This window comes from Octopus sinensis, linkage group LG9 (genome assembly GCF_006345805.1).
Source record: "Octopus sinensis linkage group LG9, ASM634580v1, whole genome shotgun sequence".
NCBI lineage: Eukaryota > Metazoa > Mollusca > Cephalopoda > Octopoda > Octopodidae > Octopus > Octopus sinensis.
Genome location: NC_043005.1, coordinates 14,149,335 through 14,175,671, shown reverse-complemented (window position 1 = coordinate 14,175,671; position 26,337 = coordinate 14,149,335). Strand labels below are relative to the sequence as shown.

General features: G+C 34.9%; 1 protein-coding gene across 2 annotated transcripts in view; it reads left to right on the top strand.

Annotated features, from left to right (window-relative positions):
• Positions 1-26,337, top strand: part of LOC115215507 (phosphatidylinositol 5-phosphate 4-kinase type-2 alpha) — a 161,313-nt gene that overhangs the window by 67,484 nt on the left and 67,492 nt on the right. The gene's annotated exons all lie outside the window — the stretch shown is intronic.

Below are 26,337 nucleotides of genomic sequence, written 5' to 3'. Positions count from 1 at the left end.
GTTGGGCATTCCTTAGTGTGGACTCTGTATATTTTCTAGTGCCATTGGCACTAAAGAAGTCGTTTTATGTAAGGCCAAGCAAAAGTATCGCTCCCCTACTCTGTATTAATTCTAATTTGGGGTTAACGTCTTCCTTGAATGGAAACCTGCAATGTGGTTTTCAGAGTCTATATCTTGCTCATATGTGTCATATTAATGTATTTCCTATTACAGGATGCTTTTCTTATTACCAGTCATTTATGGAGTGTGCTGGGTTCCTTCAGTCATGCCAGAGACGTTGTCCTCTCTAGAAGAGTAAAGAGTCCCCTCTACTTTGTATCAGTTCTTAGTTGGAGTTATTTCCCTTCTAAATGGGTTTCCTGCTATGTGGCTTGCAAAGTCCACTTGTATATTACATTGTGACACGTTTTCTATGGTTCTTGCTGTCATCAACTAATTTATAGATGTATACATGTATAAAATGTATGTCTATTTGACTATGTCTTTATAATAAAATGTTTTGATAATGCATGCTCTATCATTTTATGTGTGTGTGTGTGTGTATATATATATCATCATCATCATTATCGTTTAATGTCCGTTCTCCATGCTAGCATGGGTTGGACGGTTCGACCGGGGATCTGGGAAGCCAGAAGGCTGCACCAGGCTCCAGTCTTATCTGGCAATGTTTCTACAGCTGGATGCCCTTCCTAACGCCAGTATGCCCTTCCTAACGCCAGGATGCCCTTCCTAACGCCATATATATATATATATATATTATATATATATATATATATCTATCGGAGTAAGCACATAAATGTGAAACAAGGTGGAAAATAGAGTACTCAAATACCAGGGTAGAGTAATATGCTTTATTTAAAAGCAGCAGAAATTCAACAAAACTGTCCGACGAACGGGAACGTGAAACTCCGAGTAACAGGTTTTGTTGAATTTCTGCTGCTTTTAAATAAAGTATATATATATATATATATATATATATATATACACACACATATATTGATAATGTACATATAATTGATATACACATTATGAACGGTCTGCCTGGCTAACTGCTGCAGCTATAGAACTAAAAAAAAAACATTTGCTGCATCGATATGCAAATATCTAAAATTGACTGAGACTATTCTGTTCCTACTAATATGTACTGTGTTTACAGTTAGTTAAAACATGAGCCACTAATTCTTGAATATTTATGTAGTGTTTGTGTTTGGAGTTTTTAAAAGTGTCTCTCTTCATCCTGTTATCATTATGAACAAGAGAGGGTGGCAATTCCAAGTTCCTTCTTACTGATGTGGGATGGTAAATTGGGGGTCATGATTAATACCTAGTTTGCACTGGTCTGAGTTAGTATCATATGTACTAATGATTGAGTAGATGATGGGAAACATTCTTGTACCTGGTTCTTCCCCCTCCACCAAAACTTTTGCTTTTGTGATTTAGTGAGAGTTGGAAAAGTCAGCTCTTTGTACCTTTAACTCTGTCAGATGTATTTCTTATTTATTCACATTATGTTAAATTAACCATGTAGCTTTAAAATTTTGATGATGTGATTGTGTATAATTAGAATGACATTGTAGAATAGGTGTGAAAAGAGAGATCTGGCCAATTTGAACATAAAACAGGCTGAATATTTGAGTAGGATACGACGACGGGTTTAACCCTTTCGTTACTGTATTTATTTTGAGATGCTCTGTGTTTCTTCCAATTATTTTAAATATAAGAAAGAATTTAGTAAAATAACATCGTTATCATTAAGCTAGTGTTAGGAACATAAATTGTGACTAAAATTTGGTGGAAATTTTGAATTCAAAACTTATGAAAACAAGACATTTATACTAAAGAGCCAGAGCCGGTTTCAGCCGGGTTGGTAACTAAAGGGTTAAAATAGCAAAGGGTTAAATGAGGTATTAAATTAAAACTACACCCCAAAACTGGAATACTCCCTTCAATGGGATTCCACACAGATTCTGCCATCCAGTTTTTAGCTGCAAAGCTTTTGGCTAACCCAATGCTATACTAAAAAGACATTTGTCTGCTGTGCAATACAAGATTGAAGCTGAAAGAAACTTCTTACCTAGTCAGCCACACCTGAACTCACTCCTTTGTGTAAAGTGGGTTAGGTATTGTCATCAGTATTGACAATGACAATAACATGCCGACTTCTGCACCTATAGAGGGTTGGTATTGTTGTATATGTGTCTACTTCAATTTCACTGCTGAGTATATGTTCTTCTTCCTTTCTAGTGTTTTACATGTATTTCCCCATAAAATGGGCAAGGAGAAATATCTCAGAGAAGTGTTCTACATACTAAATACAAATACATGTGTAATATAGTGAGTTGAAAAACTGAGAATGCCCTTGCAATTAATAAACAAAATTGTCCTCTTTGGGTGTTTGAACTTCCCACTCCAACAAAAAAGAAAAAAGAGAAGAAAGGAGCTAAAAATCAAGAACAACAAGCGAAGAAAATAGTTCTAAAATCAGCTGACTGCAATTCATTAGAATGATCTGGCCTTTGAAGCCAACAGATGAAAACAACTCATTTTGGAAACCAGATCTACATTACATTATATTGTCCAAAAATTTAAATCAACTGACCTATCTCCTTTGCTTCTTGTTTATAATTTTACACACCTACCAAAGAATTTTTGTCTGCTAATTGCATGGATAATCTCAGTTAATCATACGCAAAACCCTGCCATATTTAGTGTGCAGAAGAAATTGCCTGAAGTAGATATCCATAATCAGTGCCACTGCATTCCCTCGATGCTTTGCTGGGAATCAAATATGATTGAAACCTGTGAGTTGCTTTCCCCAGTTACCTATTTTAAACCTTTCAATACCAACCACCAGCCTAAGACTATCTCTGGTTCTATGATACAAAACTGTCTTTTTTTAAAGTGTTCTTACATAAGCTTGAATCTGCTATCATAATTTTATGCAAATATGTATTGCCAGTGTCCCTTACAACAACATAATTTAATTTTTGATTTAATTTAATTTAATTTTTTTGGCTCAAAAAGCAAAAGCAAGGCCATGTAGGGGGACATGGAGTTATGTACAGGGAAAGTGTTCATATAAAGAGTTCAGGCCATTTCTGGTCAAGAGAGACTTTGAACCGAGCAGTCGTCGGCATCTTCACTATCTTGTCTGGCAGCTTATTCCACGGATCCACAACCCAGACGGAGAAAGACCCTCTATAAGATAAAAAGGTTATTTTATTAACCCTTTAGCATTCAGATTACTCTGTCAAATGTAAAGCCTGTTTAATCACATTGTTTTAAATTAATTGTACAGCATTTTGTAACTCTGAGATTTTGATAATGTCCCTTTTTGTTTTTAGAATGACTTTGTAGGGTAGGTGTGAGAGGTCAGAGCTGGCTGGTTTGAGCATAAAACAGGAAGACAATTTTGGCCTGGTATGGCCGGTTTAAACATTAAAGGGTTAAACTCCTTTTAAACTATTGATTGATTTTGGAAATATATTGAAGCATATAGCTAGTGTATTTCATCAGATATGTGATCAGGAAAGGTTGAAAGATCAAATCCATACCAGTCTGCATTATCTATATTGTCTAGACATTTCAGTTTGGTTATCTTAATGAAGTTATCTCCATTCTTTGTTGTTTCTGAATTTTAAACACAGCTACATGAAATTTTGTCTATTAATTACGTTCCTAATCTTAGTTAATTATTTACAGCTCACTATGTTACATAATTTTTTTTTTAGACTGGCTTCCGTGCTGGTGGCACGTAAAAAGCACCAGTTCAATCGTGGCCGTTGCCAGCCCAGCCTGGCACGTAAAAAGCACCCACTACACTCATGGAATGGTTGGCATTAGGAAGGGCATCCAGCTGTAGAAACACTGCCAGATCAGACTAGAGCCTGGTGCAGCCTTCTGGCTTCCCAGATCCCCGGTCGAACCGTCCAACCCATGCCAGCATGGAGAACGGACGTTAAACGATGATGATGATGATGATGTGTGTAAACGGAATGGCTTTTGTTGAAGGAAGAGCCTGTTCGTTTGTCAGTCAGGTGAACATGAGCAAGTGATTATGAACGTTTTAGGCCTGCAACACATGGTCTGCAGTTGTAAGATTTAAGTGGATAATTCCACACTCATTCTAATTCAGATGCAAGAAAAGCATGAACATTTTATTGTACCATTTCCTCTTTCAAAAAATCTTAGACTTATGTGTCTAGTTTAGAAATCCATATTTGGATTAGAGAGGCGTATTTGATATATCCTTATCACTGTCATCATCATAATCATAAACACCACCACCTATTTTTTATGCTGGCCTGAGTGGTTGGGTTGTTTCTGTAGACTGATGGAGGATCACATCTCATTCAAAGTTTCTGATTTGGTTTGGCTTTTACTACTGGATGATTTCTAGAACCAATTTTGCAGAGTGTACTGAGTTTTATTGTGTACGTGTGTGAAAGAGAGCAGTGTATTGAAACTGGCTGGCATAACTGAATCATACTCACTGCTATATCAGCTAATGTAGTAATGGTAGAAACAAAAAGAAATTAAGTTTTGTAGTGGTCTTTCAAAGCAATGTGTGAACAAGGGAATTATATTGTCTTGGTGCAGTTGTCAATGTACTAATCAAGTTGACTGTTTGAATTACTTTTTCTTTGGCTGCATTCTTATAGTTCATCTTCCTAGATATAGTAGCAATACTCCATTGTGGGGTATATGTAGGAATTATAATGGGTTATCTATTTATCCTGCTGAAGTGATTTTCTACCTACATTTCCAAAATTCATATATTAGTACTGTTAGTTACCAGAAACTGAGTCTGGATTCACTTCACAAAGTGTAACAACCCTTTATATTTTGATTTCAAATTCTTCTAAGGTTGATAAAATAAACTGTAGATCAAGTACTGTTGACATAAATGAGTAGACTTAGACTTCTCCCCCAAAATTTAAGGCCTTGTGTCTACTTTACAAATCATTATAGTATCATGCCAATCACTGATTATTGAAAAGAGTCAGCTCAATTCAGTTATCTTTATATATAAAAGTAAGGTTGTGTGCTGTCTGTCTCCTATGATTTAGATTCCTAACTTCTCCCACATTTTGCGGTGCAGGTATCTTATAGTCATGATTCATATCGAGCCCTTCTGGGTATTAGCGCGTGTCTACGATGAGTCTACGATTTAAAAAAAAAATTACCATCAATTTTTCCTATTTTTAATGCATTTTTGGCATATATAAGGGAAGTAACTCTCTAAAAATTTATTATTAAATCTCAGAACGTAAAAAGCTACAGTAACACCCCACCTTTGTGGTTAGCCATATTGAGATGGCTATTATACTTTACATCTCTAAAAATGCTTATATAGTTATTTCCCTTACAAACCCGAGCAATGCCGGGCGATACTGCTAGTACAAGATAATTGAGTCATGGATTTAGTATACCAGAAATGAAATACTTGTTGGTTACATGATGAAAATTTAAAACAGAAACTTTAATTTGTGGATCACTAACAACTTGAACAACTATTAGATCTACTATTAGTATCATGTACTTTGTCAAGCCACAAACCACACTTATTAGACGTTATTATTTCTTAAGTACAAACACTTCTCAGGCGATATCTTGTCTTTTTTAATCTCACTCAAAACCTTGCTAAACAGTAAATGGGATAACATCAATAACATAAAATATTGTTATATTCAGCTAAATACAAGCATGATGTACATGCAGTTCTATGCGTGTTAAGAACATTACCATTCAGTACCACATTTCCTAAACACATACAACCCTACCATTGATACAATACTAATCAGCACCTATGACCCTGTCTTTTGTTCTGAGTAAATTATTTTGCCCCCAGTCATTTTCTTACATGATTTAGTTTCAGCTGCAATAAGATTTTAGCTTTGATAATGAAACCAGTTTGTTTTTATTTACATGTTAGCTGGAGGCAATGTTTTATAATAGAAGTATACTGTGTACCTGTTTGGATTGGTTATAATTTAAGAAAAATGCACAGAATTTTTAGAATTAGAAGACTACTGTTAGACTTCTTTAAAAATACAGATTTTATTTTTGTTTTTTCCTGATTTGGTATATCACGGTTATAACTGGAAATAAAATTACTTGTGGTATATTTTAAAATTGGATATTGACCTTATGAAGATCAAGTCACTTGTCAAACAAGTAGAATTGCTAAACAATTCTTTTTTAACAGACTTCTTTTTTTTTTACATCATTCAAGTGTAACAAATGCTTTACTTTTCTTAATCTGAGGCATACGTTTAACTGTTAAGTGGGAGGGGAATTTGTTATTTTTGTCAGTCAAGCAGACTAGAGAAAACAGACTTGTGTTTTTGTTCAGGTGTGTAGTACAGGACTGTAGAAAGATTTGAGCATATCTTTTTGAAACTATTCTCTCTCTCTCACATAATCTCCTGGGTACCTTTTTATTTACACAATTTAAAATTCTGATTTCTTTACAAAATTATCTAGAAGACTTACATTATTGAATGCATTAAACATTTTTTTTATTAGTCATTGACCAATCTTCCTAAGAGTAAATGTTTACAAAATAATTTCAAAGGCATTAAAACTTTTTCAAAGTGATTTAAACTGCTGCATCATTTTATCAAAAACAATATTAATACACAAGTAAACCCCTCAGGATAGAAGTTTTCTATTCTGTAGATTTATTGTTGTTAGAGTATAGTGAATTATCAGTTTATGTGATAAATATACTAATGAATTGAAATAGGCTGGAAATCGCAAGTTCATTATTCTATGTTTGACTTTTGCTTTGTAGTTGTACAATTTGGCTCCAAGTCTCACACAGAAACCTCAAGAGACAAGTTACAAGTTCAAGTTGCTGTTATGCCTAGGGTGTCATATATTTGGTTTTGCACATTGTATTGTTCTAGAGAATGTTTAAGAAACCATAAGAAAATTATAAGTTTGTTTTAAAATTTGAGATTACATAGACAGTATTTTATGTAGGATATGGGCAGTTCCTATGAGCACTATCCTTTGAATTTCTGTCATTTTGGGGTTTCTTGGTATATGAGCTAGGTAGGAATCGGCTCCTTTTGCTATCATTCCTAGGGCACCTATGACAACAGGTATTGTTTTAGTCTTGAGGTTTCACATTTTGCCAATTTCTATTTCAAGATCTTTACACTTACTCAGTTTTTGGTAGGTCTTGACAGATACATTTATGTCAATTGGGACAGTCATATCAATGAGGAGGCATGATTTTTATCTGAAGTCTTTCAATATAATATCTGACCTATTTGCATCTACCTTTCTGTCAGTTTGAACGGTGAAGTTCCAGAGGAGTGAGATGTGATCATTTTCAAGCACATTACTATATGTTCTGAGTTCAATTCTGCTGAGGTCGACTTTGTTTCATCCTTTTGGGGTTGATAAATCAAGTACCAATGGAGTACTTGATAATCAAGTACTGGGGAGGGGGTCGATGTAATCAACTTATCTCCTCCCCAAAATTGCTGCCCTTGTGGCAGGATTTGAAACCATTATTTATTATTTTAGTATCCCCAACAAATCAACTTTTGACAACTGACAGTTGTTTAGCCCCTTGGTCAACTTTGTTCAAGTAGACCTATGGTCAGATATGTTCCAGTTATTACAGTATTGTTTGTTTTTCTTTTTTGTATTACCAGGACTATTTTGTTCAACATATCTTCCTTTTTTATGATGTAACCAGTATTGTAAGATTTGACAACTTTTAGCTTAGAAAGGCCATGAACCCTTTATTGTGGCAAAAGTTTGAAAAATCTTTACTGACATTGGTAATGCCCTCAGAAAATGCATAAATGCCAAACGTGCATAGTTCACTGTGTTGTCCTTTCTCTTTTGAGAAATAGTCTGTGATTTGGGATGATATTTGGCTGCTGTTTTCAGTAGGTTAAGTGACTGCATATAGGTTTCTTTGTTGGTTTGTGCAATTAGTTAATTTGTACAGCAAACCTAAATACAATACTAAAAGTCTACTGGTTATTTATCCCTCTATCCTATCATTTGCTGATTAGTAATGTTTAAGTTGCTAGTTAAACGTAACAAAGTTCAATTGTAGCATAGTTAACCCAATTTCCTTCGTTTCTCTTTGTATTATCATCATTATTAATAGTCATCTACATGGCATCTGGTTGTTAGTACAATTAGACCCGTTTCTATCAATACACCAAGTTTACTCTTCTATCCAAAACAAATGCTATTGTTTTACGTCTGAAGTAAGGTGGGGAGGAAACAACAAGCAAAAAAAAAAAAATATATAATTTTCATTGTGCTGCAAGTTTTGTGTTAATTACTTGTACTGGTTGTTTTTGCTTCAGGATTTTGTTAAATTACCCATTATTCTGTGAACAGTAGAAGTTTAATCTTTGCTACTGTGTATTGGTGTGCTCTTGTATATTTCATAAATTTCATTTTATTAATTTAAATATTATCTAATGGATCATAAACATTACGTGTTTGTGTGTGAGACTGTGGTTATGTGTGTGCATATGTTTCGTTGCTTTTATGGTTTCAAACTTTACAAGCAATTTCTCTTTGGTAGCTATATAATTGATCTCTCTTAAAATAACTCTTCTACTGACTCCCCCCCTCCCCATCCTTTCCTTTTATAAAACTGCCTTAGAACATATTCATGGTCGGTGGATAGTTCTCATCAATATTTGTATTACATTACACTGCATCATTTATAACTGAAAGATATCTCTGCTTTATTGCGTTTCCATCTGGAAACAACCGACTCTATTAATTAAGATGTGAAAATGAAATAAAACTGTTATAATTTTCTGAGTTAATGTTGAGTTTTATTTTTCAGTTTTTGTCACTAGTCATGCGGACTATATATTAATAGAGGAAGGATGAAATGAGAAAGTTGTGACATTCATGCTTTTCTCAAGGACATATTAGCAGTACCAGTAAAGTGTTTGGCATTAACCAGGGAACTTCTATGTAGTTTCCTGACTTCTTAAATCCCGCCCTGTCATCTCAGAAATGATGGCCATTTTGAACTCTGTCAAGATACTGAAAATAATAATAATAATAATAAAGATGGGCTACAGCAAATATTTCTGCTCAATACCACAGATTTGTTTGTCAGTTGTTTGACCGTAACCAGTTGAGTATGTCCCTTAGTAGTTGACGATATGTGCATCTCTGATCACGAGCAGAAGTAGTTGGGGAGCATCGTAGCCATGTGTTGAGAGAAATTCTTTGGGGTTTGAATAATTCACCTCTGGAAACATGGGAGTTTCGTTCAACATCCTTTTGAGCGGGATGGGCTATTCGACCTGAAGAAAATTCTAACTGGGCCCCACCTGCTAGGTCATGTGCTGTTTATCTTGGTGTGAGATCACCATATCACACACATGTGGTCATGATGCATATGCCTGGTGTACCCTTATCAGACGGGTAGTCATGATGGGTATATTAGGCTTCGTATATTTTACCCCAATGTCACTTTGATGGCATGCACTACTCTCTCACTCAATAATAATAATAACAATAATAACAAGTTACTAAAAGACAAAATTGGAAGAATGTGGCAATGAAGAAAGTAACTATCATCTCTGTAGTTGTAGGGGCACATGAAGCACTAACAACCAAGTTCAGTAAATATATCAGAAAAATTGGAATCGATATATGGGTACTTGAGTGTTAAGTATCTTCCACAATACTTAGCATCTAGATATTAAGTCTTATAATTCATGGAAAGAGACCTTGTAAGACCTTTGACAACAGGTTGCTGTGTGCTCCCACAGAATTAACCAGAGCTAGTAAGATCGAGAACTCTGAGAAGTAAAATATACTTTTTCTTTTTTTTTTGTCCTCTAGGCACAAGGCCTGAAATTTTGGGGGAGAGGGCCAGTTGACTAGATTGACCCCAGAATGCAACTGGTACTTAATTTATTGATCCCAAAAGGATGAAAAGCAAAGTCAACCTCGGCAGAATTTGAGCTCAGAACGTAAAGACAGATGAAATACCGCGAAGCATTTCGTCCAGCATGCTAACGTTTCTGCCAGCTTGCTGCCTTTGAGAAATAATATATAATAATAATAAGGGTTTCTGATTTAGGCACAAGGCCAGCAATTTTTAAGGGAAATGGTTTGTTGATACCTTTGACCCTAGTACTTGACTAGTACTTTGTTTTATCAACCCTGAAAGTATTGAAAGCAAGTTGACCTCTGCAAAATTTGAACTCAAAATGTGAGGTGCTGGAAGATATACTGCGTTGCATTTTTCTAATGGTTTTGCAATTCTGTCAATACACAGTAATGGCTTCACATTTTGGCAAAAGACCATCTTTGAGGGGAGTGGCCAAGGTGATTACATGACTGGTACTTCATTTTATTGACCCTGAAAAGATGAAGGTTAAGTTGATCTTGGCAGTATTTGAACACAGAATATAAAGAGCTGGAAGAAATGCTGCTAACGATTTTGTCCAATGCACTAATAATCCTGCTGGCTCACAGCCTTGCCAACTAACGATAATTATTGTAATCATAAGCTTGTTATCTACTGTTTGCTTTCTGATATTTATAAAGTTTTGGGTATCAGATTGAAAATAATACTTGTTTCATGATCTTTGATAAAGGTTCTGATAAAATAAGTTTTGGTCACAGTTTAATTGAATTTGAATTTAAAACTGGCTGCAGCAAGGTTAAACGAATAGTTAAAAATTTAATTTTAATTGTGGATTATCACATTTCAGTTTCAAGAGTGAAAAGTTGTGCTGCAGTTGATAGCCAACTTTCATGTTTCTGAATACATTTTACAGGCTGTGGTAGTATTGAGATTTTGGGACTATAGTTTACTTGAAACCTTGGTCATTCTTTGAAAACACCTAAATTAATTGTCTACATAATGAGTTAAAAGGAAGGTTTTAGGAAAGAAAAACTGTAGAAATTTTTTTCCCCATCCTTGATGTTGATTCTTACTAGGGTGGGTCATGTATGTGTAGGTCAGAATATTTTCTCAAATTTGGTTTATAGTTTATTTCATCCTTGTCTTTTTTATTTTTTCTGTCAATTAAGATCCTTTGGAGTGGTTGGTGTTAGGAAGGGCATCCAACTGTAGAAACTTTGCCAGATCAGATTGAGCCTGGTGCAGCCTCTGGCTCACCAGTCCTCAGTCAAACCGTCCAATCCATGCCAGCTTGGAAAGCGGACGTTAAACGATGATGATGATGTGCATTAACTAACTTGACTATCACCAAGAAAACTGTGCTAATACTGATGCAAAGCACTCCCTCCCCCACAAAAGTTAACACATACGCATGAATAACCAAGGAAATAGTTTAACCAATGCGTCTAATAATATAATAATGTTTCTTATTTAGGCACAAGGCCAGCAATATTGAGGGGTGAAAGGTTTCATTGTCAGTAAACTGACTATAGAGCAGGTATTAGATTATGTTACCAATAACTCTTGGCTGTGACAAGGCTACCTCTTTAGTGTTGGTGCCACAAGAAAACACACACAAATGCACTCAGTACACTCTGTAAAATGGTTGTTGTTAGGAAGGTGGGGTGGGTAGGGGGTGTGGCTATAGAAACTAAGCCAGCAATGAAATTCATGAGAGAGATATGGTCCTTTGATGCTGTTTTGGTAAACAGCACTCTAAATAAATATTGACTTTGACAGTGCAGCCTGCCTAACCCATGTCAGCAAAAGATGTGGATCATCATCATCATCATCATTTAATGTCTGCTTTCCATGCTAGCATGGGTTGGACGATTTGACTGAGGACTGGCGAACCAGATGGCTGCACTAGGCTCCAATCTTGATCTGGCAGAGTTTCTACAGCTGGATGCCCTTCCTAACACCAACCACTCCACAAGTGTAGTGGATAATTTTTACGTACCACCGGTATGAGGGCGAGTCAGGCGGTACTGGCAACGGCCACGCTCAAATGGTATTTTTTACATGCCACCTGCACGTAAAAAATGTAAAATGATATTTGTATGTGTCTGTCTGTATGTAAGAAAATTAAACATTTTTCAGTGAATTATACTACTTGCTCTTAAATAAACTGAAAAGGATCTATAAATAGCATTTTTAGTGCATATAAATAATTTTGGCATTATAGGATTAACAGGTTTTGTTCAGTTTCAGGTCAACTCTGATCCACTAGACATGTGGTCAGAAGATTTCATCTGTGACTATCTTGTATTTTTTTTTTTTTTGAAGAGATACCCAGTAGTGCATTATTTAATATGTCCTAATTTTAAGATGGCAGGGTGTGATCTACGAGAGATTTGGTAGCTATTTGTAGCACGTCGAATGACTACATCTTTGGTTAGCAGTTGTTTGATGGCAAAGATATTAATCAAGAGTTTGAGTGTATAGCTTAATCATATTCACTGAAGTAGTTTTCTTTTCACATGCTGATGTTGGACATATAAGTCTAGCTACTCATAATAAAAGTGACTGTTTTGTTGATTCTGAAATTAATAGTGAAGGCAGTTCAGTTTTTATCTATTTAATATTAGTTGTTAAAAACAATTTGTTTTCCAGTTTACATTACATTGTCAAATATAACCAGTGAAAACCTAAAAGAAAATTCTAATATATTATTCTTATTATATAACTTAACAACACTTTGCAAAGGGGTATTTTACTAAAATATCTTTATATATAAAAGTGAGGTTGTGTGCTGTCTGTCTCCTACGATTTAGATTCTTAACTACTCCCACATTTTGCGGTGCAGTTTAACCAAAACCGGGTATCTTATAGTCGTGATTCATATCGAGCTCTTCTGGGTATTAGCGTGCGTCTATGACGAGTCTATATTTAAAAAAAAAATTACCATCAATTTTCCCCATTTTTAATGCATTTTTGTCATATATAAGGGAAGTAACTCTCTAAAAATTTATTATTAAATCTCAGAATGTAAAAAGCTACAGTAACCCCCCCCCCTTTGTGGTTAGCCATATTGAGATGGCTATTATACTTTACATCTCTAAAAATGCTTATATAGTTATTTCCCTTACAAACCCGAGCAACGCCGGGCGATACTGCTAGTTACTTATAAATTTGTAATCAGTTCAAATATACTTGAGACATATTTGAACCCATAAGAAAGCCATTCACTGTATTTTTGTCGTGGAGAAAACTTCTTGCTGTAGACAAATAGGTGTATACACTCCAAGGTAACCTGATGTGCCCATACCTAGATTGACGCATCTGAAGGGGAGGACTACAAACTGACAATGAAATACCAAGTCTCTTATTATATGGAATGAAAGATACTTAGTATCAAATTTAATACCTTACAATACTCTTCTTGCTACTGTATACATTGTGGCCATTTAATCTTAAATAAATCAAATTGAATGTTAACCACTGTAAACCCACCTGGTTATCTGTACCCCTCAATCTAACAGGTCATATAAAGGCTTTATAATCATTACTTCTGCTCCTCAGTTTCAGAAAAAAAAAAACACCAGTATGAAACTTTTCCTTATTTCTAACAAAGCTATGCTGTACTTTCCTGTAGTCTTATCTCTGTTACTAATTATTTACTATTGTAAAGTTGCAGTAAAAGATTGTAGTTGACTCCATAATGGATCTAAAATGCTTAAGCCACTTAAGCCTATGATTGTGTTTAAGCTTATAATTGTGAAAAATTATCTGGATAAATTAAAGTTCTGCTCAATATCATCTTAAACTAACTAGATTTATTGCTGAATCATTAATGCCAGCTTAAGTTATTTATTTATTTTTTTTAAGGATTTTGATTGGATGAATTATAATGGCTTCAGTTCTTAGATTATGTCAGTCATAAAGGTGTCACAGCAGGTTCACAGTTTTCAACTATTTGCAAGCTATTATCTTCCTCTAGTTGTTCAACTGAAAGGGAGTCCAGATCAGGTGCATCGTCTCTAGTTTCCTTGGTGTTAAGCTGAAGAAATAAATCTTCCCCTGGATAGGCTTCTTTGAATTGAACCTGGCTCAGCAAGCTAATGTTTCCTATTCTGCTGTATCTTTTTATTGTTAGATTGACTCTGCCATTTGACAATAATGTGTTTTCTCTTCTCACAACTAAGCATGAAGATATGAACCACTAACTTGTTTGTTTGTTGTCTTGTCTTGTACTTTCCTGATTCAGCCAACCATGTTCTGGTATTGTTCAAAAGATTCATTCCATGAATTCTTTTTAGACTACAAAGATCATCATTAACTCTTTTTAACAGTATGACTGGTCTGAGCTAATTTTGTTATTAGGAAAAGTCTGATCTCTTCAAAATTGTGTGTATGTTTGTATAAAGCTGATGCTTCACTCTGCTACTCAAGAATTCCTTGTTTGTATGTAATTGTTAAAACTGTATGAAATTCTATGATTCTATGCTACTCGAATGATCACAAGCTTAAAACTCTGAGTGGTAACAGGATGAATCATCAACTTTATACTGATAGATAAGCCATGCTACATGTATTGAGTATTCCCTTTTACATTTCTCAATGTATGCATCATCTTCACTTTGTGTCTTCTTTAAGAAGACCTATCCTCAGTAAAAATGAGCTCCTCAAAACTTTGTCCCTGAACTAAATTCATCCCTGTTAAGCTGTCCCCACAGTTCGTCTTCCCAACACCCATCCCTCCGTTACTCTTCTAACTACACCACTGTTTACTCAGCTGCTGTAATTACATGAGATTAGGGGTGCACGTATTTCTCCCCCCTGCTTTTGTGCTACTTGTTTCCCACCTCCTTGGAACGACTTCCCCTTGTCACCTACCTAACATTCTGAATATCATCCCTTATCTCTGTTGTTTCTATTGAACACCTCTTTTATATTGGCCATTGGTACCTTCCATCCTTCTTCACACCTTTCTCTCTCTCTCTCTCTCTCTACTTCTGATCTCCATCCATCACTATGTACCCCTCTTCCATTTACCTCCTCCACCCTAACTACTATTTCCAGTATATAATAATACTGATAATTCTTCATTTCAAAAATTCCAAAGAAATTCACAAGTTCCTAGTTTGAAAGACTTCTGATGATGATCTAAGATGAAATAATTCAGAATGTATGAGACTGAATATTAGAAATACACATTGTAAAGTGATGTAATCTTGTATATTTTTCTTCTAATCCTCATTCCTAATATTATTCATGCACAACCAACCATTTTTATTTGCTAGAATTTTAAAAGATACATAACATTTCCTGAAAAAAATTTGTAACATGATGGTTTCTCTTTAGTTTAAGCTTTAGATTATAAGGTATTGTACAGGGTGTATAAGATATTTGAGGACAGATTTATGTTTATAAAAGAATCCCAGATATATGAAAAGAAATAATAACTTTATTTATCAAAAATTGCTATGAGGATAAAAATAAACCTTCTTTTCTGTAGTGTTGTTCAATAAAGCCACCAACTGCTTTTATATTAAATCTAAATCATCTATATGCTCAAATCAAGTGGTCCAGGTTCATTTTGGACATGACTCTGACTATGGCAGCTATAAAAGAGTCATTGGTGTTATGGGTGTGTTCATTGACCTCTCTCTCAACAATGTTCCACATAGTGCAATGGATTGAGATCTGGGGAATTAGGAGGCCAACTGTTAGGGGTTATGTGATCATGAAAATTTTCAGCCATCCATTTCTGTGTTACTAGAGCCATGTGTGATAGTGCAGAATGTTACTGAAACACATATGGCATTGAATTGCATACACTGACTATCCAGAGCTTAACAATTATTTCCAGGACCTTAATGTTGGCTACAGAGTTAACTCTGAGGCTTTTTGGAAAGAAGTAAGGGGGCATCGCATGTCCTCCATTGCTGACAACCCTAAAACCATGACAGTTGCAGGAAATTTTGTATGCATAACACTTGGAACTTCAGAAGAGTCTGCACATAACCATCTGTCATTTCTTTTGTTAACTTTTTGATCTTGGTTGAATTTTCTCGTTTGAGAAAAACCACTGTTGGATTTTTCAGTTTGTGTAAGAGCCTTTTAGATTTGATATAGTGATTTTCTTTTGCTTTTTCTGACAAATTGACCTTTCTTCATCATATAAGACATATCTGATGTCTTTGTGGACAACATTTCTGACTGTTCCTTCTGACATATGGAGATCTTTTGCAATTGACCTCATGGACTTTCTGGGATTGTAATCAATGCTTTGTTGAACTTGCTGGATAAATTCAGGTGTTCTGATGGTTTCAGAGCATTTAGAATGCTTTTTATGCTTTGATACTGGTGATACATTTCTGTCTTCACTTTCTAACTCCTTACAAACTTTTTAGATGAAAGTTTTGGCAACTTTTAAGAATTGAGATATTTCTAAATCACTATGCTCAGCTTTTATAACTGCAATAACAGCATGCCTCTTCATTTCTTGAGTAAGCTGAAGGTTTGCCATTATTATTTTCTGAAACAAAGATTATACAGAGTTAGCAAAAAAATGCAGCAATGACCCAAAAATGGTATATCTTCAAATACTTTATTCACCCTGTACTTTGGATGTAGTGTGTGTTTTTGAGTGAGAAGTAACCTGTGAGTTGGTCAGATTTAACTGAAGACAATTCTTTCCCCTTATAGTGCTAACAGAAGTCATAAATATCTTTCCTTTACTGTCTGTACATTTGTGCAAGAGTGAAATGGCTGAATAAAATGGACAACCCTTGGAAAGGTTTTGATTTCAAAACTATCACAAGTATTTTGTTGTGGATTTGGGAAGTACACTTCTAAAGAATAAACATCAGATCATTAGGGAGTGTTATTATAGACTGACATCCTTCCTATCCTATTAAAGAGATTTGTCTCTCATCTGTATAAGCACCAGCCTTTAAAAGCTTAAAGGACATTGACATATTTTTCATCTGTAAATTCATGCCTAACAAATAAATCAATATTGTGGTCCCTAGATAACAAGATCTTCATGTTTCAACTGAATTGTATTTTTTAGCTTTCAGTGTACAACTCTGGTGGTTCTATTGAAAGCATTTCAAAGAAACATCAGCTTCAATTGGATTTGTGTTTAATCTAATGAATAACGTGACATTTTATCTCCTTTGTGCCTAAAAGTCTCATTCCATCTTCCAAATTATATTACCAGAATCTCTCAAGGAACAAATTGAATGATTCCATTATCAAAGAGAATGAATTGTCTTCCATTCAATTGTTTTACCTTACATCTGCTGATTTAAGTGTTCACCATTGTTAATATTCATTTGGGGTAGATGCAATGACCATATTTAAACCCCTTGCAAATAACTCAGCTTTTATTTAGAATGAAAACTATTCCAAAATCAAAATTCTTTGTTTTGCAGACAACTTTAACTGAATTTAGAAAATCTTGAATTACAACAGATCATGTGTTTTATTAACTGAAAATTAGCAATCTTTAAAGTTATTGAATGTAAAATGGTCACAGATCAACACTTTCATATGTATTTCTTGGTCAGTGTCGAAACAGTTAATGCCTTTCACTTGTAACATCTTAGATATTATATACTTAATATGAAGCATTGTGAAATAGAATAATAACGTTTAAGAAAGCCTCTATAATGCAAGTTTGGAATTCAAGAGAAAACAAACAAAACGAAAGCCAAACAAAAATAGTGGTTTATACTTTTTGTTATTTCCTTGGCATTTCGCTGTTTCAGATTTTGAAATCCTTTGTCAAACAATCAAAATAAATATATAGATATAAAAGAAATAAACCATTCTTGTTTTGCTTCTGTTTTACATTTAATAATAATAATATAATAATAATAATGGTAATGTTTTCTAAGCATATTTATGGTAGATATAAATGAAGTTCTTTCTGATTCCTACTTCATATTGGCTTTCTCTACAAAATAGGTATTTTTAGTCAAATTGATTACAATATTTTGCATCCAGATGGCAATTCAAACCACATTGTTTTAACATACTGGCACTAATTGTGTCCTGGAAACATGATGTTGAGTTGCCTCACACTTTTGATAATGCTTATTGCTATATGATAACACATCTTCCAAACAAACAGCTGTTTTCATTTGTAGTCTTGGCTTAGTTGCTTATATCAGTGAAACAAAACCAGAATGCTGTTCTGAGAATGTACATATGTATTATCCAGTCCAACATCTGACCCTAATTCTTGCCTCTTGTGTTGCATAATCACATTGTGTGTGTGATTATACCTACTGACCTATTCTCTACTCTGCCTCCCCCTCTCTCAAACATTAGTGATATCTCTGTCACTAATCTGAGTTTCACCCATGTTTTTCAGGCAACAATTATTTTCAATACCCTATTGCACCAACATACACACATGCGTGTGTGCATATTGCTATGGTTAAATACAGCTACCATGCTAGTTTACCTAACTGAGGTGGCTGCTTAGATAATATGCTGCAACTAAAATACCAGCCGACCTCTGAGAATTTTAACAAGCACTGCCAACCTGTCCTTTGACAGTCAGTGGATGCATTTCCTTTGGCAATGTTTGTTATAAATAGGATAATAACTCTGCAGGGAGTGTTATCACTGTGACCTTTTTAATTAAAGATAAAATTATTTTAAAGAATGTGGAAGTATCAGTTGTTAAATTAGCCACTTTTGACTATAGATTTCTAGAAAGGCAGTAAGATAGGCACTTTTCCTTGACTATGTGTTAGTGTCTTTTATGTGTCTTTGCATATGGTGTGAATAACATCAATATAATTATTGGTTATACTAGCATCCTCTTGTCATTTTAGAGCAGGCAATCTTTTTCAAGAAGTGGGTTGCATAAATTCAAGGTGATTTTTCATTAACCCTTTCGTTACTGTATTTCTGTTGAGATGCTCTGTGTTTCTTTCAATTAATTTTAAATATAACAAAGAATTTAGTTAGTAAAATAACGTAGTTAGTGTTAGGAACATGAATTGTGACTAAGGTTTGGTGGAAGATATTAATTCAAAACTTATGAAAACAAGACAGTTGTATTCAGAGCCAGAGCCGGTTTCAGCCGGGTTGGTAACGAAAGGGTTAATCATGCCATTCAGAGATCCTCACAAGCTGCAGGTTGGCCATGACTGTTTTAGAGCAAGCAGAATCATAGTGTAAAGATTGTATGTTAGCCTCTACTCTTACCATAGTTTCTTCCATCCAACATTTGTAGCCATCTAAGCATTAAGTGGCTATTTTTGTCAGTGTTTTGTTGTTTTAGCTCCAGGTCAGACCTGACTGAGCAAATTTATATTCAAAAGGTGTTTGTGACCATCATATTCTTTTATTGGTCATTGTGCATCTAGGATGACAGTATCTAATGTCTCTCACAGTGAGATTTGGCTGTTATTCTTTGCAGATTGAGCAACCACATGAAGATTTGTTTGTTTGTTTGAATGCTTACCTGAGTATTTACTCAGATACCTAAGAGATTTTTGAAGGTAGAAATCCCAAATTTCTTATCAGTTATTACTGAACAAAGTAAATTATATTTTTCAGAGAAGTGGGGGAGAAAAAAAAAACTTTCGTTTTTGAAACCAATTTTATTTATATCAACTACTTAGACCAGCATTATTTTTTGAGTTGTTGTATGCTGGTCAAACCGTGGTGTATCTGAAAAGAAATAATTTACGACTGGCCTCGTGCCGGTGGCATGTAAAAAGCACCATCCGTTCGTGGCCATTGCCAGCGCCGCTCCGTCTGGCTTCGTGCCGGTGGCACGTAAAAAGCTCCATCTGTTCGTGGCCTCGCCTGGCCCCTGTGCCAGTGGCACATAAAAAGCACCATCTGATCGTGGCCGTTTGCCAGACTCGTCTGGCACCTGTGCCGGTGGCACGTAAAAAGCACCCACTACACGCATGGAGTGGTTGGCGTTAGGAAGGGCATCCAGCCATAGAAACATTGCCAGATCAACTGGGCCTGGTGCAGCCTTCTGGCTTCCCAGACCTCAGTTGAACCGTCCAACCCATGCTAGCATGGAAAGCGGACGCTAAACGACAATGATGATGAAAAATGAAATGCCAAAGGAATGTGTTTAAACATAAATGTATTGATATTAGTAACTATAATAATAGTGACTGCAGGTTCATTGTCTTCAACTGAAAACACTAAAATTTGAAAGCATTTTGAGTGAGAGAAGCATCACAAATAATTTTCAGAAAGTGCTTGGAAAGCTTTTCAGCCTTGTGCTGTTGTTCTGATCCACGTGACCACCTGTCAGTTGCTTTAACAGTAACCTCATCTACCCTGAGTTGGGCTACCCAACCCAGTCATGTTGGCGCCAGTTTATATTTAGTAGCTGTCATAGCTGCACCTTCCAGGTATGCAATGCTCGCATATGTTTTGTGCAGTATTCTGTGATGAAAAGGTGTGAAGATATTCTTATGGGTAACTGAGAGGAGGTGGGAGCACTTTATGTTTAACATTACCACGGGGAGTCAAATTGTTGAAAAGTCTTAACAGCAATGTCTGAAGTGTCTGACTGAGGTGTTTGGTTTTGGAACAACCACTCCATCTAACCCTAAAAAGCAAAAGGACAAACTGGTGAAGCTCTATACTGAAAGCAAGGGACAGAATTATTGAAAAATAGAAAAACATTACGGAGATGTACTTGCATAGCAAGTGACCTGATCTGAGATCGTGTGCTGGAATGAAAACAATTGCAGCATGGAAGGTGTTTATAAGCCATTTAAGAAACACACAAAAAACGTTAGATTCACTTCAACATTTAAATTTAATTTGTCAAAATATTTTCGTCACTTTGAGACCGCGACCTGTTCACTGACAAAACTCCGTGTTGCATAGAATAAAATATAACGATCTTGATTGTGTGTTGATGGAGTTGATCTGTCAGTTTTGGAGTAAAAATATGCCCCTTAAAAGACTGATGATAAGTAAAGATTTAGAGACGGGATAGATGCAAATATGTAATCATTTTCAATCCAAAATACACCTGTTTTCAAGTAATCCATATGAAGGATTATTAACTTAGAGAAAATACATTCAGATATTGATCACATATGTAGAGAACACAATTCCTTTTGTTTTCATTAGGTTTTGGCTAATGTTGGGTCAAATTATTTTGCAATAACTGAATGTGATGTACCAACTAGGTATGAATAAAATTGATATTGAAGCTATACTTCACTGTTTCATGTATTTTGTATACATTTTTGATATAATTTTATAACAACAATACTGATAACCCTGGTTGAACTGTGACATTTGTAATACTATTGGTGTTTACTACTAGTAAGGAATTAAGGCGGCGAGCTGGCAGAAACGTTAGCACGCTGGGCGAAATGCGTAGCTGTATATCGTCTGGCATTACGTTCTGAGTTCAAATTCTGCCAAATCCTTTCGGGGTCGATAAATTAAGTACCAGTTATGCACTGGGGTCGATGTAATCGACTTAATTCGTTTGTCTGTCCTTGTTTGTCCCCTCTGTGTTTAGCCCCTTGTGGGTAGTAAAGAAATAACTACTAGTAAGGAATAAGGCGAGATACAACAGTAAGATTGTTTACTCTCAGGTTAATCCTGATGAAAATTTCTGATCAAAAGTGCTCTCGATGTGACCATCCCATTGTACTTTCGGATATATCTCTGACTATATTACCAAATATGTCCTTTTTTTCTAAAGATGGCTGTGTTAGTGATTTGAATGAAATTTGGTTGCTGTATTTAACAGGTTGAGCAATTGCATAGAGATTCTCTTGTTGACTCATAGGCAGCAGCTGGATTTTGGTTTCAGTGTTAGGAGTTAAATCTGGATACTTAATTAGAAAGATGGTCATGCTTAAAGCAGAATACACAATACTAGTTTATACGTTTATGTATCAAAGTTGCTTTACAAACACCATAGACTTATTCAGCTTTAGCTTATGTATTAACCAGCAAGTATTAATAGACAACACTTCTAATTCAACACCAACTGTAACAGATCTGTGGTGTATGCTATTATCTTAGAATAAATGCCAGTCATTTCTCAGTTGTACTCTCATTTTTTTATTTTATCTAACATGCAATGAATATACATGTAGTTAGATGGTGTTTAGCTTCAAATTACTTTAATATTTTAACTTGTATTTATCTAACCTATTTGTTAATAATTCTGAAAATAGTCATGTCCCTATATAAAGATTAGCCTTTTCTTTCTTTTTTAAAATTCATATATCTCCTTAATTATAGGTTAATAATAAAAATAAAGAAAAAAATGGTAGAATTTAGGGAAGAGTTTGCAGAAGCGTTTGGTTACAGGATCATAACATTTGCCACTTGATTCAGAGCTATGAATAAAAATACTGTTGTGTGGGTGGTTTTCTGCATGTCATTTGCAGAAGAGATTCACATAGTGGGAAATTCTCAAGAAGCTCATCTAACTGATTAAAGAGTCCAATTTATTTAATCTGAAACACTTGATGAGCAAGGTAGTAAAGGTTTTGTATTGTAGTTACTCAACTTGCTGAACATAGCCGTAGAATCTTCTTTGAAAGCCTCCTTACCACATCAAAAACAAACTACAATTGTCAATAATCTAAAACTTGGAACAAGTTATAGTGAAGACAAGTTACAATACTGATCTAACAACGAATTAGCAAAGGGAAATTATACTTTAAGAAAGTAGCGGTGGTCTATGTTGGTAAAAAGCATTAAATAGAATTTGTTAAATAAGACTATGTGGAGAAGTGTGTTCTAAATATTTCAGCATCTTTGTTGTTTTAATTCAACTCAGATCTTTATTTTCGCAGATATTCTATTTATATCAGTTCTTGACTAGCCCTTATTTTATTTACCTCAGAAACTTGAAAGGTTGACTTGAGTGGGTTTCAACTCAGAATTTGAAAAGGACATAACCTAATAGCATGAGTTATTTATTTGACGCTCTTCTCTTTCTGCCATTCACCATTCTGAACTATTACTATCCTGAATTAAGTTGCTTATTGTTTTTTAGTTGTAGTCATACAGGTGAGAAACCATAGCTTCCCAACTCTGTTGTTTGTGTATTTTTTTTTGTTTTGTTGGTGTCCCTTCTGTAGTTTTAAACTGAAGTAAAATCATCATTTTAACATCTATTTTCCATGTTCACATGGGTTTGATTAAATTTGTCAGGCAGATCTGTAACTGGATGCCCATCTTGTTGCCAACCCTCACCTGTTTCCCAGCTCCTAATATTTTACCTCTGGCCAGACAAGTTTTCAGAGAAGATTGTATGACAGTGGATCTTGTTTACAACTATCACATGCATGTATGCACTAAGAGCATGTGCGTGTACACACACACTGTTTTTTTTTTTCAGTTTTCATCTTCCAAATCTTCTCTCAAGGCTTAGGGTGGCCCAAGGCTGTAATAGAAGACACTTACCCAAGGCATGTAGTAGGACTGAATCCAAAACCATGTGGTTTGGAAGCAAACTTCCTAATCACACAGCTACACTGGTGCCTATAATGTTTGTTGTTAATGAAATACTTCTTTTTAAGACTAAGTACTTTTAAAAACTTTATGGTTTTACAAGTTCTGCATGTTTCAAAGTTTTGTTGTGCTTATAGTGTTTGATGTATTTTTGTAAGATTTTGATGGGTTAGCAGTGGTTAGAGAATGAAGTGTCTACAAATTTATACACCTTATAATGTTGTGGGTTGGTGGTCGTGGTCCTGATAGTGATATTTTTACAATTGGAGATCCTTTTTGGTATCTATTTTCAGCTAGGTAGATTGATGTTACTAGAGCAGGGTCTTGTTTATATAACTGAGTTAAAAGGCTTTCAAGAAATATGTAGAGGAAACCATCCTTTTGGGTTTAAAACCCTTTTATAAGAGAGAGAGAGAGAGAGGACTCTGAGTTACACTGTCGTGTGTGTGGCACAGATTGATGATTTGTACAGAGGTGTTAAACTCATTTGGATTTCCAGCCCAAATTGAAGTATAACCTACATCTTACAGGCTGGATGGAGACAGTTATTCCTAAAATCCCTGTTCATAATGTAGGCCCAAATAAATAAATATACACCATAACAACTTTATCAACAACTAGCAGTATCGCCCGGCATTGCTTGGGTTTGTTTTGACCCTTTAGAATTGGAACTTTTGAAAGGTAAAAATTTTGCATTATGTAGCTTGTTATTCTCTTTAAGTGAGCATTTTTCTGGTTGAAATACACCGAAAAATGGCGACACAGCAGTCAAAAAATCGTAAAAAATATGGATTTTCATAGAAAAAACAAAAGCACCTTTTTGATCTAAATAATTTTTGGTGTTAACATGGTCCGATTTGAATTTTTTCTTTTACGGAAGGAAGAGCAAACCTTCTATCATACTCTCAATTTTGGTCAACTTGCGGAGGAGATAGTGTTAGTTGAAGGCTACCAAACCTGCCATACACAGACAACTTCAGCTTTATATATATAGAGATAAAGAAAGGAAAGAATATGCTATGTTAAGTAAAGTTTGTGTGCAAAGATGTGTGACTAAAAAAAAAAGAAAATAGACAATAACTCATTCATATGGTGTATATACTGTCCTGTTTGGAGTGAAAAAGGTGTTCTTATTTAACTATTCAAAACCAGTATTAATCACAACTCTAACTGGGCTCTAACACTATGCATACAAGTAATATATATTTTTTATTGCCCACAAGGGGCTAAACATAGAGGGGACAAACGTGAACAGACAAAGGTATTAAGTCGATTACATCGACCCCAGTGCGAAACTGGTACTTTATTTATCGACCCCGAAAGGATGAAAGGCAAAGTCGACCTCGGTGGAATTTGAACTCAGAACGTAACGACAGACGAAATACGGGTATGCATTTCGCCTGGCGTGCTAACGTTTCTGCCAGCTCACCCGCATACAAGTAATATATTTGACAGTATTTTTAAATGAACAAAAATATTTTTATTCTAATAAAATCGGGCAAAAGGGTTGGACAAAAACATTGTCGTGAGCTAGATCCATCCTGCAAGGTGGATCTTCGACAGCTATAATTTAGTAACTACTTCTGCAGTCCAGTGATAAATTACTGAAAGTACATATATTTTGGCAGATATCAAAGTTTTTATAGTTTGGTGTACTAAATATATTTTGTTTTCATCTTTTGTTGGTGTATACACAAAATTTATAACTGTTGTTAAACTTGTACCAACATGCAAATTAGTTCCTCCACTCATGCAAAGCTGAGCAACAATTTTTATGTGATTTGGCTATGATTTCTAGACAGAACTGGAGGATTAAATTTCAATGATGAGGACTAACAAAGCCAGAAACTGGCTTTTTTTCTGGTAACAATGTTGTTCTGCTGAAGATTTGGGGTATTACCATCATTGGTTAATTCTAAAACAAATCTGTTTTAAATACATACAAAACACCCACAGTGGAGTTTGCTTATTATAATCATGGATAATGTTATCATATGACTATCATTACCAACCAATTATTATTGTCTAAAATTCCCCATTTGAAAGTGGTCAGAATAAGCAGCTTTCACTCTGTGTGTATGTTCATGCGTGCGTGTGCACACACGCACGTACACACACACACACACTCTCCCCTTTCTCTCTCCTTCTCTCTCTCTCCCTTTCTCTTATCAAATTGTTTAGCTTCCATGATGATTTGGCATAGAGAAAAAAAAAATGAAGTTATACACTGTAGTTCAGTTAACTGCATAATTTATTTTGCTTAAATGGTCACCAAGTACATAAATGTCATACATTTCCTAGTTCTTCATATTGATAAATCTAAGGCTTCCTGCATAATACTGAAAACTATCAGGGCTTTGTTTCATGGAAAAGATAATTAAAAATTTCCCAGTGCATCCTTTAAGTATTGGAGTGTGTCACTCAGTAAGACATTCCCTAATAGTTTATGGCTTTCCTTAAAATTACAAAATATTTTATGGTTTATGTTTTTTTTATATTGTACTATTAATACCTATTTTTTTTATTATTTCACTAATAATTATACCATTCCCTTTGTTGGCAGGAAACTAGCAAAATAGTGTTATTTAAATATGGAAATTTCTAGTATACCATGTAATTAACATTTTCAATAGTATTTGACTTGTTGTTTTTCAAAGTTTTACATGTTTTAACTGGTATCTTGCATGTAGTAATATTCAGAAGAATTGAAAGATAACCTTCTTAAATTGGGTTATCATTCTTGAGACCGTTACAAAAGATTATTTCTTCATACCTTGAAATAATGCTTTTCTGGTTTAACTGCTTCAACTCTTGGAGGAGGAGGAGGAGGAGATGTGATAGAGTGAGTTGTCAGGTAAAAAAAAAAAAAAATACAGGTATCTCATAATGGACATGTTTTAAATGCAAGTGACTAGGACTGAAACAAGTACATTTATCAAGGAAACATCTTGTAAATAACAAATAAACTGCCACTTATTATA